A 19,321-nucleotide genomic window follows, 5' to 3' on the forward strand; every position below is an offset into this window, starting at 1 on the left:
CGCCTATAGGGATGAACTCTCACATATATGGTTGAACACTCGATGTTGTCCTCACAGTTACGAACTTCTACTGATGGACTCCCACTTATGAACTCCCGCTTATGAACTCCCACTTATGAACTCCCGCTTATGAACTCCCGCTTATGAACTCCCGCTTATGAACTCCCGCTTATGAACTCCCGCTTATGAACTCCCGCTTATGAACTCCCGCTTATGAACTCCCGCTTATGAACTCCCGCTTATGAACTCCCGCTTATGAACTCCCACGAGTTATGAACTCCCACGAGTTATGAACTCCCACGAGTTATGAACTCCCACGAGTTATGAACTCCCACGAGTTATGAACTCCCACGAGTTATGAACTCCCACGAGTTATGAACTCCCACGAGTTATGAACTCCCACTTGTGATCTCCCACTTGTGATCTCCCACTTGTGATCTCCCACTTGTGATCTCCCACTTGTGAACTCACACTGAACTCGCATTTGGGAACTCACACTTATGGACTCTCAGCTATGTTTACGTTCACTTACATTTAGGCTTACATATGTGTACGCTTACTTGTAGAGAGCAATCTTTCCTTACATGCACTGTAAATTATAGGGATGAACTGTCATATAACTTATATTAGGGACGAATTCAGGTTACAGATGATCTCGGACATGGGAATCGTGTCTCGAACCTGCGCCTGGTGCTGGTGCACGCTTTCACTGACCACCGTTCGCGCACACGCCGCTTCCGGAGGGCGTGACAGATGCACACACACACACACACCAGCACCTGCGACCCTCTCCTGGTTGATTTCCTCTCTGCTGGCATAGCATCCGCAGTCGAGCGCGCGGAACCCGCACCGGACAAGTGCGTGCCGACCTGTGCGGATAATTGGAGGGGCAGCGATGGCCGGTAGCCCCGCTGGCGTGTGCCAGCGCAGTCGCTTGTTGAGCGCAAACTGGATGTCGGGTGCGGGATGGTGCTTCTCCGCTGCGTTTTCTTTCTTCTCCATGAGTTGCATAGCTGGCGCCTCCACACCGCCTCCCCCCTCCCGCCCCTACACACGCGCTCACAGAACAGATGTGTATGATCTTCCCGACCTTCGCTGGGGAATATCGCCAACTTTTGTGGTCGTCTGCCCCCTCCCCTCTCCACCCAATGATGGCGCGACAGCTGGAGGACTAACAGCGGGGCGCCTGTCTGCCCTCGTCATGTTCGTCACTGGGCCGACCCTGATGGGATTGAAGTTGCTTGTGCCGCGGCGGTTGTGTTCGTGAGCTACCGCCCGGCGCAATGAATAAAAGCGAACGGCTGCAGCTAGAGAGCACAGTGGGGGGGGGGGGGGGGGGGGTCGGCAGGGCGGGCGGTGCTGCGTGCCGCGCCCCGCACGCGTCTGGGCGGTCACCGCGTGAATTGGCGTGGACGAGTGGAGGGCCGCCGGCGAAACACCGGGGGCTGGCTACTTCGCAGTGACTCACGCGCGGTCGTTATCGTCGGCACGTCAGGGAGGAAAGGAGGGATGCACGGCAGAGCCCAGTGTAGCAGAGCAGGGTCGGAGGTCCCCAAAGTGCGCATGTGGTGCTGTTGCTTTACGTACTCGCTTTTGCTTTTATCTCTCTCTGCGCTTCCAGTCTCATTGTATCTTTTTCTCACGTATCTGTTTTGTTCGCATCGATGGCCTTTGTGTCTGGCGCCTGCTTTAGTATTGTTGCATTCGGTGTCTGCCTTCTCTGTGTGTGTGTGTGCGAAATGTTCCGTTTTGCTTTATTATTTTGTTCCCCCCTTATTTGTGCGCTAGGCGGGGGTGCTGGTGTGGCCGTGAAGAGGGCACCGCTGGCTCGGCGGCGCCGAAGCGTGGCGCAATTTTTATCAACTTGCGCCCGCTCCCTTGATTGGCCGGTTCAGTTCGGGGGCGTTTGCAGGGGTCTCCGCAGACGGGCCCCGAGAGGGACTTGGGAGGAAGGGTTTCCGACACGTGCGGCGCCCCGGGAAGAAAAGAAAAATATATGTTTACGCAGAAGGAACGAGAGAAGGCTTCTGTGGAGGGAGGGGTCGGCGTTAAAGGTATCCTCTCCCGTCGGACCCCGTCCGCACTGGTGGCATGGTCTCGAAGGACCCATTACATGACTGTGCTTCGCGCCTCATTCGCGCCCCGGGTGGGTGCGCGTGCGCTGATGGCGATGGCACATTGAGGCGTGTGGCGTGGGCTGAGAGGTTTTCGGTAGTGTTTTATTTTACTTCTTTTTTTTCGCCCTAAAGCGTGAATGGCAAAGCGAGCGGGTTGCGGTCGCAGACTCTTTTTCCAGTCGTTCCGTTTCCAGTCTAACGGCGGCTTTAGTAGTACCATCTGAGCTCGCCAGCAGGCCGGGCGTAAGCGAGGAATCAATGAATTAATCAATCGTTTTATTTTTATCACAAAATGATGAGGGTTGGTTCAGGCAAAAAGTGTAAACAACTTCCACTTGAAACAGCCTGGATTAGATGAAAGTGCAGTTCTGATACGAACAGTGGGTGTGGTCGGCATCGATGAGTTTAGATGCCCGATCGAACAAGACAGCAGCGCCGTTTACGGAAGCGTGGAGGGCTCAGTAGTAGCTCACTACTTGTTAGTGGATTCAAAATGGAGGCTGAGTCGGGTTCTTCTTAATGGAAACGTCGGAGCAGCGCTAACAGACGGGACGGGAGTGTTTACATTCTTTTCTTCCGTGCCGTCTGGCAACGCTGTGCCCTCGTTTTACGTCACAGTGGCCCAAAACTGTAGGGTGCTAAGTATTGAAGGTTGTCGCCTTCCATTTCAAGACCCAATGCCTTTCAGCGCACCGGGCTTACTTGTGATAAGAGCAAAGTGTTTCTCTCTGGTTTCTTTTTCACGTTTGCCTGCCATCCTCAAACCCTCGCGCAGTCTGGGACCGGGGTTAAGTACTGCTCAAGAGGAGTTCGTGTCTTTCTGGATCCACTTTCTTGGTCGGCATGAAGTCGCCACAGAAGGCTGTGAATAGGCTGCCTTAAAATTGTCTGGACGTGTCCGATAAGCTGGGCGTACAGCGCTAATTCGCCCAGTTTTGCCCGACCAGTTTTCCTTCCCCAGCATGCTGAGCTTCTCTCCGAGAAGCCTGCGCGTGTCCCCGAGATAACAACGCTACACGCGAGGGCGGAGAGCTTGTAGATTATGCTACCGCAGTGCGTAAACACTTCGCTAGTGATGCTGCGTAAGGCGGACGATCGAAGTAGTACTCGTTTTCACATCGAGACGGTCACAAATAGAGAAACGGGTGGAAGAACGACAAAAACACGGCACTTGGGTTTTAATGCGGAAGCATTACAAGTCCCATTACGAGAATAGCCGGCGGCGTGTATCTGCACGCAGATGGCACAGAAAATCTCAGCGATGGCAAGAAAAAATTGGCAGTGCCTTAACTTGGCTAGCATTGGAATTCAACGAAATGCAAGGACGCTTGCTGAGCGTCTGGGGCTCGTCCATGGCAGCTTCCCTACACGCTCGCGACGGCCGTTACTATATACACCCACACGACCACGTGGCTATGTCGTGGTATCGCATGGTCTTACGACACCCCCAATGGATGTCATCACGTGGCTTCACAGCACCCCATCGGATGTTCTTAAGGCCAAATGTCAACGCAAAGGTCACCCAATGTCAAAAGGTCAACTTAAGCAAAGAGGTCAAGGAATCGACACCATAACTGTAGCACATATGGTCATAACACGGCTAACGTGGTTGGGCTGAAGACCGTTCAAGGTCAATCTCCAGCCTACGCGACGACTGCTTTACCTAGCGTAGTGAAGCTTTTTCGCTCCAAAATAGGGTAACTTCATCAAGCGGACGTGTGACGCACTCAGCAAGCCGAGCACCGCCACTTCAGACAGTCCTATACATGTCGTTCGTCTGTCGATACTCCCTGGCCGACGACCATGTGGCGCCAGTTTTCCTGACAACATTCGTACTGAAATTGTGACGCAAGCGTTAGTCACACAGCGTTCCGGGCAGCGTCATACGATTTCTCGCTACCAGTAGCTTACATGTGCTAGCCAACCTGAAGACTAGCTTGCAACAGGCATTCGAACCGACGACATACATATGTACCTTCAATTGTAAGACTTCCCATATTTTTCACACCACCGCTCACCGCCACGGCTATCTGTTAGCGGACTTTCTAAACGTCGCTGCCTAAACGTGTGTCCGAAGAGCTACGTCACAAATGTCTTCGCGGTCTCCGTTTATTGTCCCTCTTTGTTACAATTCGATACAACTCAAGAACTTAGCGGCTTTTCCCCGTGCGTCGGCCGATTCTTATGACTCTGCTAGGTTTACAATGCAGGGAGCGGCGCCACAATAGAGAGGAGGGTCAGTCGCCGATCATAGAGGGAAGAAATTATCCCCTATCATCTGCCACTCCCTGCATTGTCACACTAGAAAGGTCATGAGAATCTGCCGACGCAGTTGGCTGGAAGGGGTTACTTTGGCGGGGAAAGGCCGCTGCGTTCCTAAGTTGTATCCGACTATAGTAGCTTGTAGTGTCCCTTTCATTGAGCGCCAATTTAACATTGCACAACCAAACCTAGCCTCACTTGCTGCTTTGCTCAAACGCGTTCTCAGCGGAAATCCAGAAAGACGACCTGTTTCTGCGCGGTTGTTGCGCCTACAGCGAACCAAACGTAACAGAGGTCGCGTTTTCAAGGCCCCCGGTGTCGCGCTCGCAGTTCGTAGCTCCGCGTCCTCGCGACCTGCAAGCGTGGCGCGTACTCCCCCCAACCCATACCTGGGCGTATTTACCTTGTCGCTGTATAGCCGACGTGTGTCTCGTCACGAGCTTGTAGCGCGTCGTCCCGCTATTACCAGCGTTCGGGACCCGGTAGAGGAAGCAGCCCGCCTTCGTCTTCTGGCCGTGAGGGGGATAATCGCATTGGGGCTCACCGGACCCTGCCGGGCTAAGCCGCCGCCCGGCAAAGACGAACAAGAAGAAAGGCTCAGCCTCCTCCGACCAGGGGCTGTGGCTCTCCTCCTTGAAGGCAGGAAAGAGAGGCGTACAACGTTGCAACAAAACAAGAAACGAAATGCATGAGATGCAAGAGATGAAGGTAGCCAGCACGCGCCATAGCTCTATGACTGTGTATGTATGTGCGTGTGCGTGCGCGGACAGACTTGGAAGATGTGTGCAGCCCGGTCCGTGGGTGGAAGCAAGCAAGGGGGTTGGGCCTTGATTGGATTATCTCGGATCGGCGGGCTTGGCTTGTACTCGACTCGGCTTCTCGGCTTCCCCTTGCTACCGTCGCCCCGGCTGGCTGGCTGCCTTCTTTGCGCACCGGGCTCTCCTCGGCTGCGCGCGCTTACCTCTTCTTTCCTCTAGTCTTTTTTTAGCTTTTCCTTCGTCTTGTCTCCTATCGCTATCGCTTACTCGCTTTGAGTTCTGCTTCGCTGAAGGGGTTTCTTCCTTACCGTGGCAGTTTTTTCGGCCGACGGTATCAGATCTGTGTTGTAGCTCTCTTCTTCCGTTGTTTTCCTTTTTTTTTCACTTGTTTTCTTACTTTTCCTTTGTGTTGGCACTAAATTGAGGGGCGCCGTCGAAACATTCTCCGGTTGTTTGGCTTGCGGGTTTCGGCTTGTCTTGGCTCGTTGACTGGCGTTCACCTTCCTTTTGCCGCCTCTCTTTTTTTCCTATCTCTCTCTTTTAGTTTATTATTTGTATATATTTGAATTTCCTATGGTCCTTTCTTTTGAAGGCGCTATCGCCGGGGTTTCAGTTTACAGCCAGCGAGTTAGCACAAAGGCGAAGGTTTGGGAGTGATGTATACGTGCCCTCTACCAGGGTTGTTTTGTAGCGTACCTTTACTGTTTTTTCTTGTTTCGGTTTCTTCACTTCGAAGCCGCGCCCCGGTGGCTCATGGTATCGGCGGTTTCTCCCCGTCAGCACTTTTCTCTCTTCCTGCGCGAAGCTTGTCAGCTGCAGCCCCCCTGCGTTTTCTCACCGACCCGCCGCAAAGTTGCGGAAGGCACCGCGGCCAGGCATGTATTATAGCTAGCTAGGAGAACAAAAACGGAAATCTACTTGAGCGCCCTCTTTGTTATTTTGCGCTTCTCTCGAATCTACGCTGGGCCAGCAGATTTTTTTTTTTCGCCTCGCCATGCCCCAGATGCGAGATGGAAGCCAGGTAGTGGCCGGGGGTCTGGTCTCGCCCCAAATCTAATCGCCGGCGGCCCGCGTTAGCCGAGAATTGGAGCCGCGCTAGTGCCAGTGTGGGAGGCTCTCGCCACAAACCTGCGTTCATTCGGCATTTTCTTCGAAAGTGTTAGCTCGTAAACTTTTTTTTTTTTTAGTGTGCACACTGCTGCGATCGCTTTATGTGGGCTGTATCGATGCCGATCTCGTAACGGGTCTCGGCATCATCCGGCTTGCTCATGGTTTGTGCCATCGATCGTGGCGTCGAACACGGCGGTGCGCAATGCCGAATACCGAAGCCGCCGGCGCCGCCACCTTTGACCTGCGTCGACGGGGACGCGACGGTGACGTGAACTCATTGTGGATGCTTCCCGGAGACGTAGTAACAGAAGGCGTGCACGTGGCGTACCGGATGTCGCGATGGAGCGCCAGGCGTAGCTTCCGCAGCGTATGGTCACAGCAGGTGGCGCGATGAGCGGATTAGTGAAACTGAAACGATTTTTCAGCACACTGAGTGGTCTTCAATGTGGCGACCACGGTGACCTCGATTAAATATTAACTGCACAGCAGGGTGAGTTTTGCCTCATGTTACAGTCCTGCGGCGTTCCTGATTTTATTTGGTGGTGTTGTCGCACTTGTCGGACCGTTGTTTTCAGAATATCCTTACAGTAATTGTGGAGCACGGTACCACGTGGGCAAATACTATTTGCCTTTAAGCATAGTGGGTGGTGGTGGTGGTAAAAGCATTTATTAATGATAGAGAACCATAGTGCTTTGCGAAATGTACCGCCTAAATATATCAGCCGCAATATAATCTCGAAATGTAGCAGGTAATCAGCGCAATGGCGCCGAAAAGGCAAGTCTGTGGAAGGTCAGAGTTCAGACTTTAGCCGCGGGAGGCCTGGCTCCTCTTATTAACCTCGCCCAGTTCTTCGCACGTGAGAAACTCTCCTTGGTGGCTCTGATTGGCTGGAGATCTGCGGGCATGAAAGTTTTGCGGAGGTTCGCCGGTGGTGAAACGTGGGAAGAAGATGCGTTTAAGAAATTCGAACTTCCTCGTGATTCGCGTCTTCCGGATTTGCGGTGTCGTTTTCCTCGACGTATGCCCGTTTTTTTTTTTTTCAATTTCGAGTCTCAGAAGAAGCCCACAAATAAAAAAGGCAAAATTTCTATTTTCGCTGTCTTGCTTGTGAGCCCCTACACACATGAGTAAAAGGAACGTGCTACAGGCTCAGATTTCGTGGGTCTTTGAGTGCAGTCCCCTGATTTACGTCATTTGCGACGTGCCTGCGCTCTCCGGGTTCCGGTTGGTTCTCCCTCCTTTCTCTCTATTCCGCCCTTTTCTTCGTACTATTTTTGTCATTTCTTTTTCATCCCCTGTAGGGAAGACACTCCATCTTCGACGGAGGAGTTGTTTAACCGAAGCTCTACGTTTAATCGTCGCAGGCTTTTCTTCTCGTTTGGACAGTAAAAAAAAAAAGAATCTCTGGGATGAACGTCATTATTGGGATGACTTTTGGGAGCTGACGGCTGATGAAGAGGACTTTGCTGTCTGATGGAGAAGTTTGTTCCAAAAAGACGGACGTACGTGGGATGGCTGCAGAGACCATCTCGGAACGAGTCCGAATGGGGAAAGCCAGAGGAGGCTTTGCGCGTTGCACACGTCAGAGGTCGTCTTCCCCCGTGGTGGCTAGAATTACTGGGGACCGCACCTCTTCTTACATTCTATTTTCTTCTCCCGATCTTTCTTTACTCTGGTTGCCTACGCTACCTGAGCGGTGCTTTGCTTTAACGACCTAAGCTGATTGGTCCGTCCTGCATTCTATATGGCCCCCCTTTTTTTTTATCGGGTAGTGTCCCAGGGATGGCCGCTCTGCGGCATTCAGGGTTGATTGCAAGTCGAAATGAAAGGTTGAACGGAAGAAAACAGTTGGAGAATGTTCTTCCAACGCATCGTGAACTGATTGGGCGGCTTTTTTATTTATTTTCTTGAGGGGGGAGGGGCGGAGAAGGTATGCTGAAAGGGCGTTGGCGAGTAGAGGCCCGTCAGGTCTTTTGTTTGGCTGAGCTTTAGTTTTCATATGCTGCATGAAAGGTCCAAATCAGCCGTCGTGATATCAACGAGGGCAGTTACGTCGATTGATTGGCTGAATAAGGATGCAGACGAAATACCTACCAGTAGAAAAATGTATGGATATTGATCCTCGTCTCGCTCTTCTCTTAGCGCTATGGGACGGGTGAGGTTAGTGCTGAAGCAGTGGCTCTCGCATGTCGTCGCATTCAGACGCTCGGTCTCCTGCTTTGAATGCATCCTGTGGCTCGCAGAATTTCCAGTTTTAGGAACAGCGTTTTCAAAGGGAACTTTCCATAATGTCAGTTCATTGGCTACAGTCGCATTTGAAAGCTTCAGCCAGAACTTTCGTTGTTTTTTTGTTTATCTTTTTTTTGAATTCGAGCGTGTCGAAATTCGTTGCCAGCCCTGTTGCGTGGTTGTGTCGGTTGTGGTAGCACTGATATGATTCGCACCTCCGTAGTATGTTGTCTGCATTTAGGAATGCCCGCACTCATTGTTGGTCGTTTTGTGGCTTCAAGATTTTACGAGGCTTGCCTAAGGTTTGCAGCGTCTAGAACAATGTGAAAGGAACACAAAGCTATGCACAGGATCGCGACTCTTTAGTGGACATCTTGTCGCACCAGAGCGATCACTTCTTTCTTATCGCTCCAGTTTCATTCTATGCTTCTTGCTCGAGAGAGCGACGGATAAAGTGAATGGGAGCACAGCGGCTTCTGTGTTTCTATTCATTGGCAGATTTTACCTAATGGAATTATTCATAGTTTCGATAAGGTTTTATCTCATTAAAGGCTGTCATTCTATGGTAAGTGTAACAAAAATCATGAATTAATTTGGAAGGGGTTAATAGGCCGTCTACTGTGTGGTGTCAGTGCACATGAAAGGAACCCAAGGGGGGTAGAAATTGCCGGACCCTTTAACTACGGCGTCCCTCATCGCTGGAGTCGCTTTGGGAGGTTAAACCCTCATATTCCATACACCATAATTGATTGATCATTTTTTTAGAGTATAGATCTGCGCTTGCGTTAGAAAAAGTCGCGTGCCTCCTTCTACGCCACAGACGCTTACTGGCACAGCCCTCAAATGCTCCACAGTCTGATGAGTAACGAAATGTAGGCGCAAAAGGGATCGCATGGTTTTGTAACAGACTGTCAGTATGTAGGTGCGTTCGCCTTGCGCACTTTGCTTCGCGACGTCTGAACTATCGTTGTGCTTCTTTTTTTTTGTCTTATTTTGAGATTGAACCAAACGTCTCGCTTATGGGAGGCCATTTTAAAATTAATTTATGAAGTGCACATTTTGTGTTGTCGTTCCTAAGTACCTTAAACTGATGATGTGCTGCTAGTTTAGGTTATTTCGTAGCGCTGTGTGATACTTAGTGTATCTGGTAGTGCCATTTTTTCTTTGTGCGCGTGTTTTTGACGTTAATGTATCCCTACGCGACATATCAAAGAAAATAGGAAGCTCGTTTTACCTGAATTTTCTCATTAGCTGCGTGGCGAGAGAGAGAGAGAGAGAAAAATGGTGTCGAAAATTGCTTCGGAATCGGGTGCTACTTGTCTCTACATTAGAGGCAGCTCATTGGCGCCCAGGTAACCGTTCTTTTTCTTTTTATTTTGCGTCGACTCCATTTTCGCAGAGTCGTCGTTTTCGGATGCCTCTTTCCTCCGCTGCATAAATTTAAGACATCATTTTGACAGCGAGCGAAGCGAGAAAGGGGAGAGATGGCATACGGTGTGCGCGCGGAACTAAATTTCGTCGTTTTCCGGCGATCTTCGCTTTTTTTTTTTCACTTTCTTGCCTTCCCTTGTCCGCATGACGGCTACGTTGCTGGTTTGCTTTTCTTTCTTTTTTCCCCTTTTTCTTCTCTCTCTCTCCCTAAACCCTTGTTGAACCGGCTGCGGTGAGAAACCCCTGGGCGACTCGAAATCGCCTCGGCTGGGGAATTTGACAAACGAGATTCGCTTCCAATTCGATTACGCTCGCGCACTTTGCTTCGTTACCGCTGCCTGGCTTCGAGTCTTCCTTCTCTCTTCTTACTCTTCTTGGTTTCTTCGTTCACTTTTTGCAACACACGGTGCCTCCCCCCCCCCCCCCCCCCCCCCCCGCTTTCGCTTTCCGTGAAAGGAGGCTCACTGTCGGCCAGTGAGACAGGGTTTCTTTTTTTTTTTTTTTCAGATCGCATGAAATTTGATTTGGTTCGCGCCCGCCGTATTAAGCCTCGCGAGTAGTGTACTATGCACGCGCCGTATCCCCCACTCGAGTCATTTCGCGCTAACTTTCCGTGCGTTGAGAGACGGCTGCTTTTCCGTATCCTTTTTTTTTCCCCTCCGGTGTCCCCTCCCTCCCTGCCTTGTATTTTGTAGCGTCAAAGAAACGTAGGAAAAAGGCAAAGGCAATTTGAATTCCGGCGGCTGGTTTCATTGTAACGCCTTCCGTCGGTGTATTTGGCGAAACCTTTTTGCCTATTCATTATCGTCTAGCGTTCCTTTGGCGAATCACGCTGTAAAGGTTCTCGGAACAGTTTATCCGCGCAGTTTCTGGGCTGCTTAACTCGTCATTCGCTTGTTTCTGTTTATTTTTTCGAACCTACAGAGAGCGAAGCGAGTAATGCCGGCAGAGCTGCTCCATTTCTGCAGTTCTCTCAATTTTTTTTCGCTGCTCCTGCGCGTATTAAGCCGACTGTATTCGTTAGTGCGCTTTCATCCTATTTCTATGTAGCGTTGAAAAGAAAAAAAGAAAGGAAAAACTAATGACTTTATGAGGCCGAAATGTTCTGCGAATGATGTTTTATTTTCTGCTTTTCTTTTAATTCATTCTCGTGCAGTCGCTACGCCGCGGACGTCAAGGGATGCCTGTCGGATTAGATTCCACAGGCATTGGAACGAAAACAAGTCATTATAAGCGGATTTTGAATAATTTGGCCTGTCAGAAGGACGTTAAGCTGCTAAGCGCGTTTCTTTTTTTATTTACTGTCTGTCGGTGGCCTTCAATGTTGACGTTTCCGCCACGTCGAACTCGTGCTTTATTCCCGTACTTGTCCCGGCGACTTGTTTTTTTTTTTTCGCAGCGTGAATACGCCTTTAATGAACTGAGCAGGTATTTTTCTGGCGCACGACGTCCTTTGTCTCCTTCGCGAGGTAGGGCGGGCTTGTCCTTTCGGCCGGCTGTATTGCTAGGCTGCACCCTTTACAGGCATGCAAGCCGATTACATTTTGGTTGTGTTCAATTCAAAATTGTGCGGATATGAAAAACATGTTTGTTGACTGTAGATATATTACATGCAGCAAGGACTGCAACGTTATGTTACCAGTTTTTTCATGTAGTATAAATAGTGCCTGGAGAGTTGTCATGTTTCGGGACGGCTGTTTACGGGTTTTATGCTGGAAGGGGGGAGATAAATTAGGTTCGTTGCCAGTGGCGCACGAAAATTGGAAAAAGCTCCGACGCGTGGAGGGATTAAAAAGGCGGCAGATCAGTTGTAGACACTGGCAGGCTGCTGTGCATACGCGCCGAATAAGTAAGCGCGATGATTTCTCCCCGTGGGTTTGTTGCTATGACATGCTAGAAGCATAACCGGCTGGCTACAAAGTTCTGGAACGGCGGAAACAGTTGGTAGTACTCTCGTATTTTTAAATGTACTCTTTATGAGGTACTATGATGTACTCTTTATGAGGTACTAGATGAAGAGAAATGGGGGTTATCCAATTCATTGATGAGCCCAATGCACTACGTCTCTTTTTTTTTTTCTTGGATAATCAGCAACTTTTGTACCACACGCGATGGATCGCACGCTTATGCTGAATGCTAAACTTGGTAATCCGTGAGGTTTGTTTCTGAGAAAAAAACAGCAGCAAGGGAAACGGAAAAGATATGTTGCTTCTTTGATCGGGAGGCTACTTATGCCGATGTGGGGTAAAGCATTACTCAAGTGAAGTTTATTGACCAACAACAATACAAGCAATAATAGAAAGCTCAGATTTTTACAAGGCGCCGAGGAGAGCGCCATACGAAGGTGTTTTTTTCTTGAATCTCTTGTGTCAGTTTCACATTCCCTGTTTCACCCTTTCGAGAGGTTCGCCATTGATGCTTCTGTAGCCACTTTTAGAACACGTTTTCCATTTCAACATATAATCGAGCTTCTCTGTTATCATTACTCGCAAACTGTCATCTCTGTGTGTCTCATTAATTAGCCGTGACGCTGGACTTCCTGACTGTTCTTCGCGAGTGTAATTAAAGCAGCGGTGCTGCTAATGAAACCCGCCGAATCGTTAAGCATTATGGGGACATTTTTCGTGACAGTGAAAAAATAAAAATAAAAGTTTCTTTACTGTACAAACGTTTAAAAAAAAGTGTATTGAGCTGCTCCTAAGAGGGATCAAGCGAGCGATACGGACGAAAAAAAAGAGCTTATTTCGTTTCGGCGCTCACCGGGACAAACAGTGCAGGGAGACCGTCAATACAAACCTCCTCCTCCTCCCCCTCCTCCTCCTCCTCGTCACGTCAGTCGCTTCCGTCTTTTCGTCCCGCCCCGGTAGCTCTCGTTGCTAATTTCGTTGAAGCAGCCTCCGTTTGTTCGGCTGGAGGAGCGCCGGTCCTTGTACACTCTAAACAGAAATGAGGGAAAAGGGAGTCAGCAGTCCTGTAGCGCACTCCCTTTTATAGAAGGGAGTGTGCTAGAAGGCAGCCTACTCCCTTTTTACTCCCATATAGGCGCAGTTGTGTTTACAGTGTACAGCGCTTCTCAGTCCTCGAACCGTTCCCCGTGTTCGTGGCTAACTGTTTTGAGAGGCCGGTTTCCCTCCTCTCTCTCTGTCGGCGGAACCGGAAGTTTGTTTGCGCACTTAGCCGCGCGCCGTCGTCTTTGAGACGGCGTGGCCAACTGGCTGCCTCGCCGTCGCATCCAGCCGCCTCCTGCTTGGGGGAGAAAGAGAAGCAATGGCGGAATAGTGTAAACAGCCCATGCAACGCTCTCTCGGGTTCGACAGAAAGCTGCTTTTCCTTTAAAATTTTCTCTTTTCTTCTTCGACATTAGGGGATGGGAGATCTATTAGCGGGATCGTTCGAGGACAGTGTTGATTCTGTGTCGTACATCTGTGCCGATGAAGAACCGCCTTTTTTTTGTAGATATTTTTTCGGCGCTCCTTAGACGCGCGGGAAAAGGGGGCCGCCGCGGGACATTGAGCAAACAGAGTCCGCTCGCTCCTGTCGGGGCCGTTGAACCGTTATGGCTGAGCTTGTCCGTTGCGTTATTGAGCACTTTGTTCTTTCTTCTTGTTTCCGTGTTCTGTGTGTGAGTGTATGTGCCCAGTTATGCAGCGATTGGATGTAATAAAGATGCTAGAGTTGGTCGGTCTCTTTATGTTTTCTTGTCTTCTGCACGGGGGGTGTAATATTCACGCGAACCGCGTAATTGGGAGCGTATTTGAAGCGGCGTCTTCGGTTTGAGCAAAATAATGGTATAACTGTATCGCAGTGGTTTTGTTTTTCCTCAGCCGAGTTTTCGCGTTTCTTGAAGAGAGCTGCGTCGTTATTCGCTTCTGAATTTCGTTACCACGCAGTATGCGTGAGGGGAGGAAAAAAAAAGCTATCCAAGCCCCATCGTATCGTCATTATCATCATCTGACTGCAGGAGCTTTCGAACGCTTTCCGGAGACTTCAGAGAGGCGGCGGAAAAGAACATTGTGGCACATTTGAACTTGAACACAAGTGTTTTGTGAACATGCTTGAAGTTTCCTTGAAAGCTTGCGCTGATGATTTCGGCGCACACTCGTAGGTGCTGGTTAGCAGTCATATGTAACTATTATATCTGCAGAGCGCTCTTGTTTCGAAGCTGATGTAGTTGCCGAGTTATTCTTTAGTGAATAACGTCTTTTCACGCCCTTGGCGCGTCGTATCGAGGCTACTCTGTTTGCCTATTTACGTTCGCAATAACGGCGTACGGTTGTTTCTTCTTCTAGGTTGTGGTTCGCGGTTTTGAGGCATTAAACGTTGAAGAGAAATGCGTTTTTTTTTTGCTAAGAATGCGTACAAGAACGTTTCGTTCTCCTGCCCCCCCCCCCCCCCCCCCCCCCCCCCCCCACAATCATCCTACTCTCCGCCTCTCTCATTTTTTTTAATATTTAATTGTGTTGATGTCTTAGTCTACGCTTTCCCGTAATCGCGTTTAAGTTTCTCCAGGGGGGCTGTTCTGGTTCCCACATCAGAAGCTGCTACGGCTAATTGGCCCTACAGCTTACGGTTTTCAAATTGGTCTGGCGGCATATTTTTTGTGAGGCCCCCACGTTCGACTGTTTCTTCAACGCGGTTTTGAATAGATTCTGCTAATTAAGAACTCCCCTAAAAAACCTAGACTAGAACTTAAAGTTCTACCGTAGCGCCGTGGCTTATCGAATAAGCGGGCGCGAAACTTCGTGCCTCTTAAAGCTCGTCAATAATTGAGCGCGTGTATTGGCCTAGCACGTATACGAGCGACGGTGTACGTGGCTTTGCACGGCGTTGATTGCTGTAGCACGCTCGCCATAAGCCTATAGCGGTGCTTGGTGGAGGCGTCGCTCGAAGCAAGCTTTGGCAGCAATTATCGGGGAGGGATAAGGGGGGCGCTTTCCTGCAGATGGAACTTCGCTATAACGGTGATTGCTCGGCGAGTTCTTGCTCGCATTCACCGTGCGAGTTTTCGAGCACAACGCGAAGTCCAGGCTGTGAAAACTCTGCGCAGATTAATGAGGAGGGGGGGGGGGGGGGATCAGGGGGCGAAAGAAAAAGAGGACTATAAAAAGGGGCAGTGCCAGTGTCACGAAAAAAAAAACACATGTGGACGGCGCCGGACTAACTTGTCGTTTCTTGTTCACAGCAATAAGCCAGTTTCAGTAGGCTTCATTAGATAATTCCTTACGAAAATACGACTGGATCTGGAGGAGGCTATCCTGAGCTAGACGTTAATGCGGGATCTATAACGCTCACTAATTTTTTGACGACGAGGGGAAGGTTCGCTCCCGCATGAGCGATGGCGGCCTCACGGCTGTTAAGCGAAATTTAAGCGCTCTCCGGCTGATGGGTGGCCTTTTATGCCGGAGAACTCTGTAGCCCGTAATTACTCGCTGAGCGCCTCCTCGTCATCGCGTATCCATCATGTTTTGCGGGCGCCGTGGTGAGCACCCCCCCCCCCCCCTTCGTCCCTTACCCTCCTTCTTTTGAAATACCCTTCCCCCTGTTTCTGCGCTTCTAAACTTCCCTTTACTTAAGCCTGCATACGCTGGTTCGGTTCTTAGAGCCCTGCGTTTAATCACTTTGCCGTTTATGTCCGTGGCTTCTGATCTTTCGTCGAGGTGCTCTGGGAGGAGTTATGGGCCTTGCATCGCGTGTTAAAAGTTTAGATCCGGATGGCCCCCTCTCATAGAAGCAGAGGAGAAAAGTGGCTTCATAGTTTCGCTTTTGAACTCTGGGTTTGCGCAAAAGTTCTTAAGCGTTCCATCATGTCCGGTTCGAAAACTAATAGCGTTATTAGCGGTAGCACCTCCCTAATGGGCTGCAAACTTAAGCGCCTTGCGTATTTTACTTTACCGAAGCGCTGCAGCAAGAGCAGTCGTTTTCTGCTGTATGGCTGTTTCAGCGAGAAACGGTTGTTTCAGTGAGCGTGATTACGGGACGGTGTTCGCATGCACTGCCTGTGCTTTTCGCGAGCCTCATGAAGAAATAGAGAAATGGTGGAGAAATGTGCGGAAAATAAGAATGGCTCTGTAGTGACTTGAGCAAACCGGAAACGTTGGGAGCGTCAGTTTCGTAGGTTTTCATTGTTTAAATGTAATGGAAACGAAGGTGATCTCAGGCTTGGCTGGAACCAAGTCTGCTTTTGTTTATGCAGGAAAAAGTAAAAATTGTTCGGTGCGGTTAGAGAGACTGTTTTGGTGAACGAAACACTCTATATGCACTGGACGCTAGCCCTAAATCGCGCGATCGAACAAGCCAAATAAAGTTACCTACGGTATCAGGGAAAATGCAAGCCATTTTCTTGTTCCCAAAGTTTGGGGAGGGGGTGTTTAGATTTGTTATCTTTGGTTCGCTCTGGGTTTGACATGTCGGTTTCTGTAAAAACAAAACAAGAACAAGAAACACGAACTTTTTGTTGAACAAGGTGGTCATTCAGTCGTCGAATTACTCCCCCGCGCTGGCTACAAGGCCCGTCGGACGTCTAGTTGAGCACTGTTCTCCCGCTCTAAGCATCAACGCTGGGTGCTAAGTTTCGAGGTTGTGAAAGGCGGTGTTGCCTCTGTGAATGCGAAGACGAACGACGACACAAAAGCATGGAGATTTCATGCAGCACCAGGACGTAGACATACAAACACCAAGGAGGCAGTTGTTTTTTATTCTTCAGCTAACTTTTTTGATGCGAAGAAAACTCCCTACTTATCCGTGCTTACACTTTCTCGCGGCTGGAACTGTTTTTTTCTTGCTCTTCTAAAATCGCTAATTATTCTTGTCTATTGAATCAACGTTCATTTGGATAGGTTTTTACAGCGATAGCTGTTAGGCGCCCGTCCCTGGCTTTCTCGTCGCCGTCGGCGTAACTGGTGGGTGCGCCGGCCAACCTGGGTCGCATAAGCCTACGGGTGGGCTCTGTTTGGAACAGCCGCCTACCAGTGCAGGGGCGCATCACGTGATTAGTACACAAGTGTTCACGTGACTAAACGCATAAACAGCTATCGCTGAATCTCGCGTTACATAGCCGTGACCGTCCTGTGTGTTGTTTTCATGTGATTCGTAATAATTCAGTTCCTAATGGAAGTTCCTGACGGATGATGGCAATAATTGAGTTCCTGGCGGAATAGGCGCTGTATATTGTCGGTCTGCTTTGCGGAAACACCGTCTTCTTATAGGCGCGTGAATTATTCATGCTGCGCGTGCCGGTACAGCACCAAGTGGCCAGTCTTAGTGCGCTTGTCCCATGGACATCTCGCGACATTCATGAACCCCCCCCCCCCCCCCCCCCCCCCCCCCACACACACACACTATTCTCTTTCGCCTCATTTCCGAGCGTGATCGCATTTGCCTTTTCCCGCGCAAACTCGTTTTCGCTGCTGGAATACGCTAACAAGTGCGCCTCGCTTTTGTTTCCGACCCTCTCCACTGCTGCTCTGCGTGGGTCGGCCGCTCCTTGCTGCGTCGCTTTTCGCTCGGCTTGCCCATTTCCGCGTCTACATTTCCATCTCTTTGCTGCACGCTCCTATATAGGAGCACCCCCTCGTGTGGTGTGTGTGCGTGCCCTTGTATACCGCTTCCGGCGGTGGCCGCCGCTCCATCAGCGCCGTCCAATCGCATTTCGGTTTCCGGTAATGGCGGCGCGCGGAGCAACAGCGTCTATCTGTGCCCCTACATCACCCACAGCTTCGTTTGTTTGGTTTTTCTTCCTGCGTTGTCTGTGTCGCTTTCCTTCCCAAGCCTGGTGGTCCGCCGGACTCGTTGATGTGTCGTGCTTGGACGAAGCCGTCGTCGATACGATGCTAACGGGCGGAGTACACACGGCTCGCTGTTTTCACTTTCGCCCGCCTGTGGTATGGAGATTTCGGCAATTTCCTTTTGCGCAAATGCCAGGCGCGCGACTCGGCGCGTGGCACAGTCGCGAGCAGTATGCGCTCCAAACACGAAATACGCCTATACGGGAGTTAAAAGGGAGTTAGCTGTGCAGCAGCGCACTCACTTTTTATAGGACCGCTTGCTTTCTTATTTACTTCTGTTTAGAACGTGAGAAGGAGCAAACTTACTTTCCGCACTGAATTCCGAAATTTCTGATTATTTCCCTACTAGGTTGGAGTGACTTTTAGATGCTACACGAAAAGGGGGGAAAGTTTTTACATGGTAATGAAGTTATTCATGAATGAGTGCTCAGTGTGCAGTACTGTGCCATCATTTCCGGGTGGCGCGGTCAGTGCGTTTCGAAGTATGCCGCTGCTACAGAAAACCGGCATTTGAAATGAAATCAATGCAGGCCTCGGTTTAACGTCTTAGTGGCATGTCAAAAGTGGGCTTGGCGGTGCAGTGTGCCGCTCTTACGTTGTTAATCCCCTTGCTTGTGTCTGTGGGTTGTTAGTCGGGACCGGTTAAACGCGGCTACGAGTTCATTGTCACTCTGAATGTCGACCGGGCATTCGTCGTTTCAGTTGGTGTCAGTCTTTTCGAGGGCTTAACGTAGGCTACTTGTCTGCAGGGACGAGGCGGGCGCCGGCTCATTCGGGCTCTTGAGTGACAAGTTTTAAGGAGAAAGCCTTACTTGACTCATCAGTGTGCGCAAGACCTGTCCGCAGGAAACGTGTACAAGAAGTGTCCGCTCCACCTGTCGATCAAATAAAATTGAACAGATATTTCGACGAGGATGGGACTTGAACCCACGCGGGCAGAGCCCAATGGATTAGCAGGCCATCGCCATAACCACTCGGCCACCTAGTCCGACGAAACGAGGATGTTTTAAAGGGCATATGTCGTAACTTGAAACCGGATATAGCGAACACATCGCATATAATGAAAGCGTATGTCGTAACTTGAAACCGGATATAATGAATGTGTTTACTATGTCGCCACTTGAAACCGAAACTAATTCGAGAAGCGTGAGGCGATCGTGGTGAGCTAGAGAGCTCAACAGGACGACACATAGGCTTTTGTCTTGATGCACGTAAGGTGACTTAGGTGTTCCCCTGAATTTTTAATTTCAGCAAACGCTCTCATGCTACCATGATGGGGCCGCCGCGGTCGCTGAGTGGTTATGGCGCTTTGCTGCTGGCCCGAAAGATGCGGGTTCGATCCCGGCCGCGGCGGTCGAATTTCGATGGAGAAGAAATTCTAGAGGCCCGTGTGCTGTGCGATGTCAGTGCACGTTAAATAACCCCAGGTGGTCGAAATTCCCGGAGCCCTTCACTACGGCGTCTCTCATAGCCTGAGTCGCTTTGGGACGTTAAACCCCCATAAACCAAACCAAACTACCATGATGACGTCGAAAATTCTTTAGATCTGTTATCTCACAAGAGCGGAACGATTTCTACTGGACTGTTCCGAACCTTTCTAGGGACTTACCGTATTAAAGCTGCCTTTGG

General features: G+C 50.0%; 1 protein-coding gene and 1 non-coding gene across 35 annotated transcripts in view; one reads left to right on the forward strand and one right to left on the reverse strand.

The window, feature by feature from the left end:
• LOC144103794 (CUGBP Elav-like family member 2) overlaps positions 1 to 19,321 on the forward strand; it is a 541,184-nt gene that overhangs the window by 174,392 nt on the left and 347,471 nt on the right. The window lies entirely within an intron of this gene.
• TRNAS-GCU (transfer RNA serine (anticodon GCU)) lies at positions 18,599 to 18,680 on the reverse strand. Its single transcript has one exon. It is a non-coding gene; the product is annotated as a tRNA-Ser (tRNA).

This window comes from Amblyomma americanum, chromosome 9 (assembly GCF_052857255.1).
Source record: "Amblyomma americanum isolate KBUSLIRL-KWMA chromosome 9, ASM5285725v1, whole genome shotgun sequence".
In the NCBI taxonomy this organism is placed as follows: Eukaryota; Metazoa; Arthropoda; class Arachnida; order Ixodida; family Ixodidae; genus Amblyomma; species Amblyomma americanum.